This window comes from Pholcus phalangioides, unplaced genomic scaffold, assembly GCF_987345545.1.
Source record: "Pholcus phalangioides strain wild (caught in Gottingen) unplaced genomic scaffold, Ppha-v1.0 ptg000007l_1, whole genome shotgun sequence".
NCBI classification, from domain to species: domain Eukaryota; kingdom Metazoa; phylum Arthropoda; class Arachnida; order Araneae; family Pholcidae; genus Pholcus; species Pholcus phalangioides.
In genome coordinates, this window is record NW_028301600.1 from 52,893,436 (window position 1) to 52,906,429 (window position 12,994).

The 12,994-nt window shown below is 32.7% G+C and overlaps 1 protein-coding gene across 1 annotated transcript in view; it reads left to right on the forward strand.

Moving 5' to 3' along the window:
- The window catches only part of LOC149085478 (guanylate cyclase soluble subunit beta-1-like), an 87,940-nt gene that overhangs the window by 687 nt on the left and 74,259 nt on the right, over window positions 1–12,994 (forward strand). The window lies entirely within an intron of this gene.

A 12,994-nucleotide genomic window follows, 5' to 3' on the forward strand; every position in this document is an offset into this window, starting at 1 on the left:
TTGAAGTGTATAAATAAATAAATAACGTTACAACATTACAATAAATTTTACTTTTTGTAAAAGTCCCACATACTCTTATGAATCCAAATTATTGTAAATGTTCGATATTGAAAAATTTTTAGGTTTTTTTTATTTAGTTCATATCAGAATTTTTAAACAGATGAAATTCCGTGAAGCTGTTGAAATGTTCCACAAATCTAGCAAGCGCGGTACTAATTAACTCGGGATCCAATCTCATAATTTAACGTTATGTTTGCATTGAATATTATTCTGCTAATACTTTACAGATCAACTTTGAAATAATAGTCAGTGCAGGGTTATACAGCTCTGAGTATTATTAGTAAAAAGAAACATGCAGTTTCATCTGTTGAATTTTTTTACAGAAAAGAAAACCCGCTATAAAAAAAATGCATGACTGTTTCGAAATATAATTTTAAGATCCTTTAAATTATTTTTATAGCATATTTGTGAAATACTGAATTGCATTAATTAAATGAATGAATCGAATGGCAGCTACACGATGCTACTAGCGTTTGATTTGAACCATGTTTACTTGTTTATTTTATAACATCATAATGATTTGATGTTCACGAAGACCAATTAGAGAGGGACTATAGTTGAAAATGGACTTCAAGTACTTTTATGAAGACGCGTCTATGACCTTCTGGGATTCGGACTGAAGGCTGATACGCTAATTGCAGTTCTGTCGTGCGGCAGAGATATTAAAAATTGCGAGAGTTTTAAAATCCCTTCTAGTCATAAATTTAATTAGGTGTTTTATGAAGTATTGCACTTGATGTCATGCATTCTGCTCTGGCCTATGATTTGGTTTCAAAACGTAGAATTATTGAAAGAAAAAACAGACTACTTTACGAAGGAAAAAAATTAACATGAAGTATAAGACAGAGAAATAAACAAACTATATAAGATGAAAAAGCATAGTCTCCTCTGCATCTTTCTTTTAGCAGAAAACGTCTTTTCCTTACTTCCTCAGTATGCGTATGCACGCTGCATTATTGCTTGAGACGTTCTACTTAAGCCACCTGCCATGAACTGAAAGCAAATGCATGATGATCGAAATGTAGAGCCACGCTATATCCAGGGTATTTTTAGAGATTTCATCGATGTCTGTCATGAAAGTATACGTACTACTAGGAAATGACTGTATTTTGCTTTTTCTTCTTTAGCTACGGAATCGATTACTCCTATTTTATTCACTTCCGAACCCTTCCATTTCAGACAGAGAGAGAGAGAGAGAGAGAGAGAGAAAACATAGTTCTTCTAAGGAAGAACCTTTCTTACGTGTTGAAGTTTTATGGATATGGGTTTATCTATTAAAAAAATCTTTGACATGACCGAATACAACTCTGCCGGTTTGAAGATGTTTTTGTTTTGATTGTGATGAAATCTTCAAAAATCACACGAAAACTGAGTTAATTTTCCTTTTTTTTATTGTGAAGAAATAGTAAATATAACTGGATAATAACTTTTTGAGAAAATTTTCAATTTAATGAACGTACCATGCATAACTTTATGTATGCTGTTGTTACATTAGAATATTTCTGAGGCTGTTTGTTTATTTTGGATCCAAAAGAAGTAAAAGCTTGACTTTTTCTAACACTGAATAGAATTCTAGGAATTTATCTAACACTGTCAAAAAGAATAAACACTTATAAGGAATATATACTATAATCTCTTATAAAGCATTATCATCACTGAAACACTTCGATAAGAAATTGTCAAAAGTAGAAAAAGTAGCGTTTTATTCAAAAATAGTAAGTGAAATTTCGTCTTGATGGGGATTACCGTAGGAAAGGATAACATATTATGTCAGCAGCTTTTCTCAAATCTCATTTGTATTGTATATTTTCAACAAAGGGCTTGATAATATGAAGCTTTTTCCTCAAGTTAAAGTAGAGATCAGAGACCGTGTTATTGATCTGAACGTAGAATGATAATATATATTTTTCCTTTCCGTAAAGCAAATATATCATTCCAATTTTTCACCTCCCAGTAAATTTTGGGTGTGAGATTGCTATTAAGGGTAACGTTAAATGTCCCTTCCTTATTTTCTAGTGGTTTATATTTCAACATGTTTTAGACGTTACAGAAGTACTCCACCTCAACTGAGAAATTCGGTAAAAGTGTTAAAATATGAGAATTTCTCTTTCGAAATTTGATCTTGACCGGCCAATTATAAATAACCTTACATAATTAACGAGCACTCTTATACGTTAAAGTGGAGGCCATATATTCGAGCGTAGAGGAAATATACCGAAAGAAAATAATTTCCTATGAACCTGATGGTTAACAGCTAAACAAAATAATAACTATTCGCATGCTGATGCCATAAATTAAATAAATGGCCTGTTAAAATATCTTCACCCAGTGAGCTAGTAAAGATATAAAGCTTATCTCATATGATTATTTTCAGTATTTTATTAATATATCAGTTTGAGAATGTACTTGAATTTAAAAAGCAAGGTGAAAAAATACGATACAAAACAACAGAGATACAGCCCAAAAGTATTTTGACAACAATAAATGTGTCTGCAAAATTTGTGTTTGAATATTTTAATGAAATCTATTCTATGAAACATGAATATTAAGTCTTATTACAAACTATTATGAAAAGAAATTTCGTGTCTACACTTTTAAATTCAGAAAAAAATGAATTTACTTTAATGTGCTCAAAAGTCTTTTGACATAATCAAACAAGAAAGAAAATACCCATTAAATAATCAAATAAGTCATGCATTGGGCATCATAACAAAGTAGAATAAGTCAACACTTTGTTGGAAGCAGTTTAGATTGTAAAACTACTTGCCATAAGTTCGCCCCATTGTCAGTGGGCATTTTTCCCCATTCTTTTTTCGTACAACTAAAAAACCATCGAATTTATGTAATTTCTGGTTCCGACTCGTTTAACGAACTTTGATGGTCTCGAAGTTGACTCTGACTTCCCCACCCATAAAATTCAATTTGTTGCCTTTCAAGTAATTTTTAACAACTTTTGAGCTATATTTACGGTCATTGTCGTGTTGCATGCGGTCATAAAATGCATTTTTGTAACTAGACTTGTTCCTGGTGTTTTTTGGGTTTTTTTTTCAGAATTTAAAGAGTATCAAAACCGTTAGCAGAGAAGCATTCCCACTTTCACCTCCGTGTATAACCGTAAAAACCTATAATACCTTAATAATTATCTTATAGGAGCCTATAATACTTCATATGGTACATTATATATTACCTATTACGTATTAATATATTTATATGACTGTAATCAGTTATGATAGTCATAACTATCATAATAATTTATAAGTAATGAAAATTTTAATTCTTGATTTCAAAAATTTGATTAACCCTTTTAGCGGTTTTTGAAACGTTCCTGATCAGCATTATAACTGTCACTAAACCTTCTAGAAATTGCCACTTATTTCCAAGAAGAATTTTTTTTTCGATTAAACGTGAGCTGATACATGCTCCCAGCACAGAAAATAATAATACAAAATCAAGGAGGGAAACGATCGTTTTCTGTTATTTTTCTATACGCAATAATTCTATACTACTCCTAAGGGTACGGAAAAACATCCTCTATCCTCCCTTTTCTGTTATCAGACTGAACAACAGCTGACTCCACCAGCTGGCAGTATTGACAGGAGGGGGGAGAGAAGGAAAACATTTTATCGGGAGAAGAAAACTTACAATGGTACCTATGCTCGGGGTTGCCGAAATAAGAGCGTTCTAAGAACCCGAGATATTTCGGAATTTCCAAAATAAAGCGGAGATAAAGTTAGACGAGATATCTTGGGATTGCCTCTGTAAGGGTTAAGACACGAAGGAAGACTATATGATCTGTATTTCAGGCATTCTCGCAATTTTGGCCGATCAACTTTTTCATAAAGTGTGCTTATATATATATATATATTATATATATATATAAATCTATATATATATATATATATATATGAAATAATCTTCTTATGCATACAAGTTTCTGGCCCAGATGAACTAAAAGGGTTTTGCACCCTTGATGTAGAAACATAAGCATACTGCATAAATCTCATACATTTTGAGTGCAATTATGAACTAATGTTCTTCAGGTTCCGAATATCTTCCCTTCCAGTTTAATGTCGGATTTTTCCTTTATCTAATTTCAACCTTAGCGTCTGTTTTGCTTCAAAAGTGGCTTTCCTGTTCTCTAGAGAGGAAAATTCATCTCTATTTTTCTTCTTTAGTTTACTTTTTCCTTTCTTACCTGTGTATGTTGACAAGGGATGCAATCAACGGTAGATGTAACTGTTCAATTTGCAAGGATGTTATCGCTCGGTAGCAAAAATAAAAGTCACCATAAATTTTGGGACTTGACCGCTCTCTGAAACTTTTTCTTCTGACATAGCTTTTCTAATTTCTATTCCCAAAATGTACGGTAAGTGTTACTAAAGTACGAAAAAGGAACATTCAGTCAAACTCGGTTAATAAATCTAGAATATCAAAGATTTTGCAAAGTTTTGTCCTTACAATCGGAATCGATATTTTCAAGACTTTTGTAATGAAAAATATAATCACAAGCAACAAATTAATGTTCACGAAGTTATTATTTCGTTAAGATGTGACCATATTTGTGCAAGAAAAATACAAGAAATAGAGATCAAATGATGCAAATTGTCGACAAAATTCCTAAATATTGCTTATGAATGAAGGTCTGGATACACATTTCCGCACCTGCCCAGGACGCATATTTCGCAAGTGTACCGCGATAACACGATTGTTTTCGTAATTTTTTCCATATAACCAATCACGTTGCTTCAGCGTCTACGATAATTCACGTAACTCTACGGTATCTTCATTTTCGTATCTGATCGCCGAACAGCGGTGCAAACAACGTAATTTCCACCGTGGTTCTGCGAGACATTTCAAATATGCAATCACGCTATTTTCAATGCAATATAAACGACTTTATTTTTTAAACCAAAACATTTATACCCTCAAAGCACAAACTGAAATATTCAAACAGCTAAAGGCGAATCACGATTTAAAATTTTTGAAAATGTGTTAGAAAATTTTTGCAAATTTTAGTAAAAAATTCTCCAATTTATCAATACATTTTTCGATAGCAAATCGACTAAAAATAAACAGATAAATTATAGTATGAAAAAATATATCGTGCGTGTTAATATAATCGTAAACAGCTATAAAATATTTAGACATCTATTTAAATATCAGAACTTCGAAAGAGAACACATGCTAAAAGGAATTACAGTTTTTAAAACATTATTATTGGTCTTAATAATTTTTTCTACGTCTTTTTGGTGTAATATTCAATTGATTGATTATGTACTAAAACTTTAAGAGTCGGTAAAATGTGTTATATAACGTATTGTATCAGCAAAGACAAATGAAAAGATTTATAAATCATTTTCTCTCTCGGACGAGTAGTGGAAAGGAAATCGATAACTTCAAAGAGTTGGAACCGAACTCAGGTCTTCAGGTACATAGACGAGTACGTTACCTCCTACACGAATTCAGCTGCCGGAATCGGGCATAAGACTGTTTACTACCCAAAGCGTATAATTTTAGTGAAGCCCATAAGCGTAAAAATTTTGCCTTTTTCCGAAATTTATTACTACCTTCATCACTCACTACCATTAACCACGGAAGTTTCATTTTTCCCTTACGCGAATTAAAGTAAACAATGTTTGCATATCATACAGTGTGTTAATCAAAGTTATAGTGTTAATAACGAAGCCTAGGACCGAAAACTAATGAAAAATTTAGAATTCGTGGATTCAAAATAATTGAGCTAAATACATAATTCCAGTACCAATGAAAATTCAGAATTAATGAAAGTAATAATTCCGAAATTATTGAAAACTTAGAAGTTCTAAGTTTTTCACCTCTCCTTTTTTATTCCGAAAGAAATTTACCCCATACCAATTGAATGAAAACTCCCGTAGATATCGATGACTGAAGCCCTTCATTTTGTCACTCTTTAAAGTGAAAAATTTTTGAACTTACTTATTTCAGCGTGAAAAACGTGACAGAAATCAAGATTTTTATTAATTTATTACGGGGTGAATTGATTTTGGTATATTAGTGAAAGACGAAAATTTTCTTATTCACAGCTTTTTTATTGGAAGGCCGTATGAAATTTCTAATGTTGTATTTTCTCTAATAATCGTTTATGAGAGGCTCAACTATCACAGAAGTTTTACTCTCTTTGCTGTGTGTGTGTGTGATCATCTCCTACGTACACACACACGTCTAAAATGAAAGTATATTTTGAGAAAAAAAAAATCACGTGTGGAAGTGACACATGAGGGATGTGTGACGCATGTATCTGTGTGAGAATGACGCACAAATTCCATTCTTCAATAAGATCTTTTCTTCGCAGCTACTGCAGAATTGCTAGTGTTGAACGGGAAATTGCCACAATGCCCTTTTATAGTAAAGTAAGTAAAGGCAATATGGCCCTGAGCTTCAGTGATTTTTGTTGAGGCCTGTGTGATAAATTCTGAAAAACAGATAATGTTAAAATATACTTTGAAGAGTTATTAAAAATAATAACCCACGCGGTATATCTCCACGGAAAATATAAAAAAATCGTTGTTTTTTAAAAGTATACCTTTTGGCCATATTGCCAACAGGTGAAAGTAATATGGCCAATCAAGTCTTCAACGTACATATCCCAACAAATTAACAGGCATTTTTCACGAGAACTTATTTAAAAAAGTTATTCAACTAAGCCAACTTTTAATTGAAAATGAAATACAAAAAGAAATATGCTCCGTCCACACAGAAAATCAGTTTCATAAGCCTTAACTAAATTGAAACAATGAATCAAAAATTGAAAATATTTTAAGGGAACTAAGAAAGAGACGTGTTTCGGACAACGATAAATCTTTTTTCTGAATTTATTTCTGACAAAAAAATTCGGTACTTGAACATGCGCAATGAATATAGATAGTATACTTAGCCATAAAACCAACCTGTCGAATATTCTCAAGAAACCTACACGACAGACAGAATTTTATACAGATTGAAGTTACAATGGATGCAGTTGAAAAAGAAACCATTAAAAAACTGCATGTGTCATGATTAAGGAACTAGAGTTGTGGAATAATGGAACCTGAGAAGAAATACAAATGTATCGTAAAAAAATAACAACGTGATTTTTCGAATGACCCTTCCGGCATAATATGGCGAACTAGCCTATGCATTACTTACACAAAAGAATTAAGTCACGTATTCAAAAAGATAACTACATAGCATAAGAACATCAAATTTCGAATTCCGTTCGAAATAAAAAAAATACACAAAATTGGTCATATTACCAACATGGCCATATCACCATCAGACACCTTACTTAATATATTTCAGTATTTCAATTCTAAGTAACTTATTTTACGAAAAATCTTTTTGTCAATGATTGTCAATATACCAATTGTACAAAGAAGAAATTGGTAATTTTCCTCTTTTTTTTTATTTGACCATAAAGAACTATAACGTGGATAAACCGTGAATATCGATTGTTTAATCGACCTATGCGTATAAACATTCCTGTATAACCTTGAAAACCACGAAACAAGAAGATGAATCTAAAAACGTTTCAGTCAATATAAAAGATAATATGTGTGTGACAAATCATCGAATAGTGTCAGCCGAACTATCATTCTTCTTTCTTTTTTCATTTGGTCACGATACCTCGCGATTAAATACCCGGGAAATGAGCAACTAAATCAGCGACAAACAAATAACGTCAACATATCTGAATGGTGTCATTCCAAACATGAAAGATATACTCCCATAGATCTTCGCCGGCTACAGTAATAAATGGTTGCATGATGTCCGAAACTCTCTGCTATTGCAGAGCAGCGTCCGAGAAGAACAAATTTATGGCATACGGTGATGAAATATTTTGAGGTTCTCTATTCCTTAGAGATCTCATCTTATCTCTTCTTCGAAAGAGAAAGCAAGAAGGAGTATTTTTAACCTATTCTATGATATAGCTTCATCGTTTCTCTTTTCTTTTTTTCATCTATCACTTATATCCTTTTCATGTTGCATAGTACATTTTCGAAATGCCAAAGAAACAGGATAAGTCGGGACAATACAACAGTACAGAATGTGCTTCCAAAAAATATATATATCTTCAAACCATCGGAAACTGGACTAGAGAGATAGATTCATAAATGCAACTGAAATCGATTTATCTAATCTAACGTATATTACATTTCTTTGTGTATTACCACATCACAAAAGTCTTAACCATCTGCTATGAATTCATGACATCATAAGAGGAGCTTAAAGAATAAATATATATTATTTATTTGCTTAATCCTTTTTATGTTTGAACGAAGCCACTGAAAAGCACGCGTATTAAAATATAAAAACAACTAATGATGGATGCGTTGCCTCTTGTGGGAGTTCTAACCAGAAAAGGAATGGCGTTTTCATAGATAACAACTTCTTTTGAGAAAAAAAATCTATCAATAAAATGCAGTAATTAATAATTAATTTTACTGTCTCGGCAAACGGATGTTGATAGTCATGAGTTTATAATTCAAGTTGGTCTTGTTTTGGGTACTGACGCAAAACATAAAGCATTATAACTAAAGTACTGTACATACACGTAAACTTTGAAAAGTGTGTTGGTCGGAACGAATTCATAACTGGAAATCGATATTGCTTATTATGCTTACCTTTTCAATTATCATCGGAGCTTCTTTTGACGTTGCATCAAATTGTTTTGAGATGAAGTTTTAGCGTTAGATGCAATGAATGATGATTTAGAAATTAAATATTTTAGTTTATCATTTAATTTCCGGTCAGTAGGAACTTCGGAGGATTACGCCTCACAATCTAATATAAATTTATACAAATACAAATACAACGCCACAACAGGCAAAATGCCCAACGAGGTGGCTGAGAAAAAGATGCCCATAACAAATATGGATGTCATATATTTCAAAAATACAGCAACCCAATTAAAAACTGAAATTATAAACAATATATACACATGATAAAATTTATTTTTTTATTTTAAATTTATATTTACATTATATAATTACTACATGTAAAAATTTTGAGAAAAATACGTGTTATGACGAACTTGAAATAAGATTACGATTTTAAATGAAATTTTTGTCATGGATAGGAATTGTATTAGATTGTTTTCCTAGAGTAAAACAGTTTTAAATTGATTTCTAAGAACTATTTGTTTCTAAACAGATATTTTGTTTTTATATTTAATGATGCCTTCCTAAAAAAGAGAAAAATTAAACACATATATAAAAATATATGCCGTCGGAAAAAATAACACTTCTGGTAGAATCCTCTTAAACAAAAACATGCCCTTTTCAAAATACAACCTACGTTAGGTAAACTGCTAGGACTGAAATAGAATAAAAATTTCAATTTCTTCTGTAGTGTGTGTGTGTTCATTCACTCGCCAATGGATTCGGTTAGAACTTTCTAGTGGTTTTATCGGTATTTCCAACGCCTGTATAAAGGCTTAAGAAAAAAAAACGAACAATGAAAAATACAGAGGAATTGGTGTTGAAATAGAGTAAACCTGGCAAGTTTAGAATGGTAAAATTCAAAAGATTTGTTCGTAGATCTTCTTATGTCCGCATGGATTGTCTGGTTCAAAAGTTCAAACGGGAAGGTTTTCTGCTATATTTACGTAGAATGAAATACTTGACGGAGAAAAAGCCTAAGCCAAAGATTTGATAAATGGTTTCCATAAAATTCCGACAATACGAATTGATTTAAAATTCGTTACCCTCTCCAAACCACATCCGCCAGTAGTTAAAGATAAATTAATAACAGAAATATACAGGGTGTCCTGTAAGTCGTAATTCTGCCTTTATATCATGAACTATCCGTCGTCGAGGCATGGTTTTAATTTAAAAAATGCTCCAAATGTGTTCACTCCTTGCCAGTTTCGAGAGTGAAAATACAGTGTGTTATAAAATAAAACATCTAAATTTACATACGGTTCCCCTGTTCTTTACTTTCCAATGAGAAAGTTGTTGTCCTTTCGCTCCTGAAGCCAACCAAAAAAATCCCACGCTTATAAGTGCTATATTGGCTGAGATATTTGAATTCAAAAAACGGAGAAAAATAGGGAGAGAACAGTATAAACTAACGGACAATGATTTTTCCCTCATTTATGCTGTTCTGTCCCAACTTTTCTTCGATTTTGAAATCAAATGTTTCAGCGAATATTGCACTTAGAAATGTGAATTTTTTTGTTAGTCACAGGAGTGATAGGGCAACAACTTTCTAATTGGTAAATTTCAACTGCATGAAAATTCAGATTCTTTTATTTTATGACACTTTATTTTTACTCTCAAAACTGGTATAGTGTGATTTTGGAACATACTTTGAGCACTTTTTGAAATAGAACCGACACCTCTACGCGGATCAATTGATGAGATAAAGGCAGAATTAATACTTACAGAACACCCTGTATATGTACATACAGGATATCTACTCTTATTGTTGTTAAATAGCTAATTCCTAAATCATTTGTCTTTATATATATATATATGTATATGTCTATCAAAAACTGAAATATGGCAATATTCGAAACATTTTTCTGTTATCGAAAAAGTTACCTCTATATATATATATATATATTATCACCTCTATATCACTGATATATATATATAGAGAGAGAGAGAGAGAGGAGAGAGAGAGAGAGAGAGAGAGAGAGGTAACTTTTTCGATAACAAAAAAATGTTTCGAATATTGCCATATTTCCGTTTTTGGATTGCCCTAAAAAAATTAATGAAATAAGTCAAAAATATTGGTCTCTGAAAATATTTTATTTATGATTCCCTAGTTTTTTTTAGTGAAAATTAGGCACTTTGACCGGCTAAACCGTAGACTTGGTGGTAGAATAATGATGTTTTTTAACAATTCGACGCATGAAGGATTTTTTACTGGACATGACTTACAGGAACCAAAAATCTCATAAGAACTTAAGTTTTGTAATTTTTCAGTTTTTACTTAAACGGCTTTATGTGACATTTGAAACATTTTTTATGATTGGAGGTATCCTCTTAGACTAACGGTAAAAGTGGACAAAACGTGTGTCTTCCAGTTCTCATTCAACAATGAAGTAATGTCATTTCTGAAGATTTCCACCACAGAAGCTGTTGAAACTTTAGAACAAAAAAAATTCAAGAGGAAACCATAACCAAATGCACCGGAAAATTACAGTGATAATATATTTCAAGCATGTAGAATCAATAATTTCCTTTTTCGTAAAATTGTTCTTTTATAAAATTCAAAGTTGGTAAAATTACACTTTGATAGTGAATCAACAAAACTGTACAATTAATTTTTTTTTGGTTCTTTTTAAGGAAGAGTATTGAGTAAAGTTTAAATTACACCATTTTTTTTCCATCGTCAGCTTCAAGAACACAACCTTTCGTGCAATTTTTCTGGAAAAGAATGAAAAAAAAAAGCAATCACAAAAATATTTGTTTCAAGCTGATGCCGTGAAAAAATTGTTGTGATTTAAATGATTACTTTAATTCAAATATCTCAGCGAATATTACATTTATAAACGTGAAACTTTTATTGTTGGCTTCAGGAGAGAAGGCAAGGCAAAAAACTTTTTTATTTGAAGTTAGAGGACAGGGAGACTATGAAAACTTCTATTTTTTATTTTATTTTATGACTCAAAGAGGGATTCCTGAACACATTTTAAACATTCTTTTAAAATTCACACCATACCTCTACGGTTAACGATTGATGAGATAAAGCCCGAATTGGAACTTACAGAACTCTGTATACTATCATCATCAACATTATGATTTTTGTTGTATGATGTCTCGAGCGTTGTAATTGATATTTTATTATAAGTATCAGTATTTTCCTTCAATCTGGACCCTTTTTTCCTTAGAAAGTATCCCATTACTTTTAAGGATCAGAAGTTTTAGTATTATTTTAGTGATCTAATAATCTGTGTGTCAAAATACACTCATGTCCATAAATTAAGGATAATGCCAGCTCCGGCAAATAAAGGTTCAGAAACAAAACAAACGTTACTTATTCATAAAGCCCATTTATTAAACAAAAGATAAAGAACAAAAACGATGGTGTATGTATGATACCATTCATAAAAACTAAGATTTTTGCTCCCTGGAGCAATTGTAAAAAATATCTCCTTTACAAAAACTTACTATTACATGGTTGGTATGATGGATAATACATTGTATGTCTCCCATGCGATGAAATACAGTCCGTACAACGCCTAGGCATGCTGAGTATCAAATTATCGATCTGATCTTGGGGAAGATTACTCCACTCAGCAAGCAATGCTCTCCGAAGTTCCGGTACCCATGTAGGAGGTGGTTGACGGGCTGCAACTCGTCGGCCAAGCATGTCCCACACATGCTCTATCGGATTCAAGTCAGGTGAGAATGCTGGCCATTCCATACGGGTTATATCCTCAGATTCAAGGCATTCGTTTACGATGTTTGCTCGGTGAGGACGGGCGTTGTCATCCATAAACACAAATTCTGCGCCCATGGCACCCCTAAACAAACGTACATGTTTTTCCAGAATGATGTCCCTATAAATTTGGGCTTTCATGGTTGCGGTTTGAACAGGCAGATCTGTTCTGGAACCCAGTATAATTCCACCCCAAACGAGCAATGCTCCACCACCGTAACGGTGTCGTTCAATGATGTTGTCTTGGTGGTAACGGGTACCTGGCGTTCTCCATATGAAAGTCCGACGTGAATCAGACTGCAAGCTAAACCTGGACTCGTCGGAAAACATCACACAAGCCCACTGTGACGATGTCCACATTGCATGTTCTCTACTCCAGGCTAATCGCTGCCGACAGTGAGTTGCCGTGAGCGGAACACATCTGACAGGCCTGCGAGCATATAGACCAATTTCTCCCAAACGTCTGTACACGGTTTGCCTTGAAACTGTGGTACCCGTGGCTGCAGGTAGCTGACGAGACAGGTCGGAT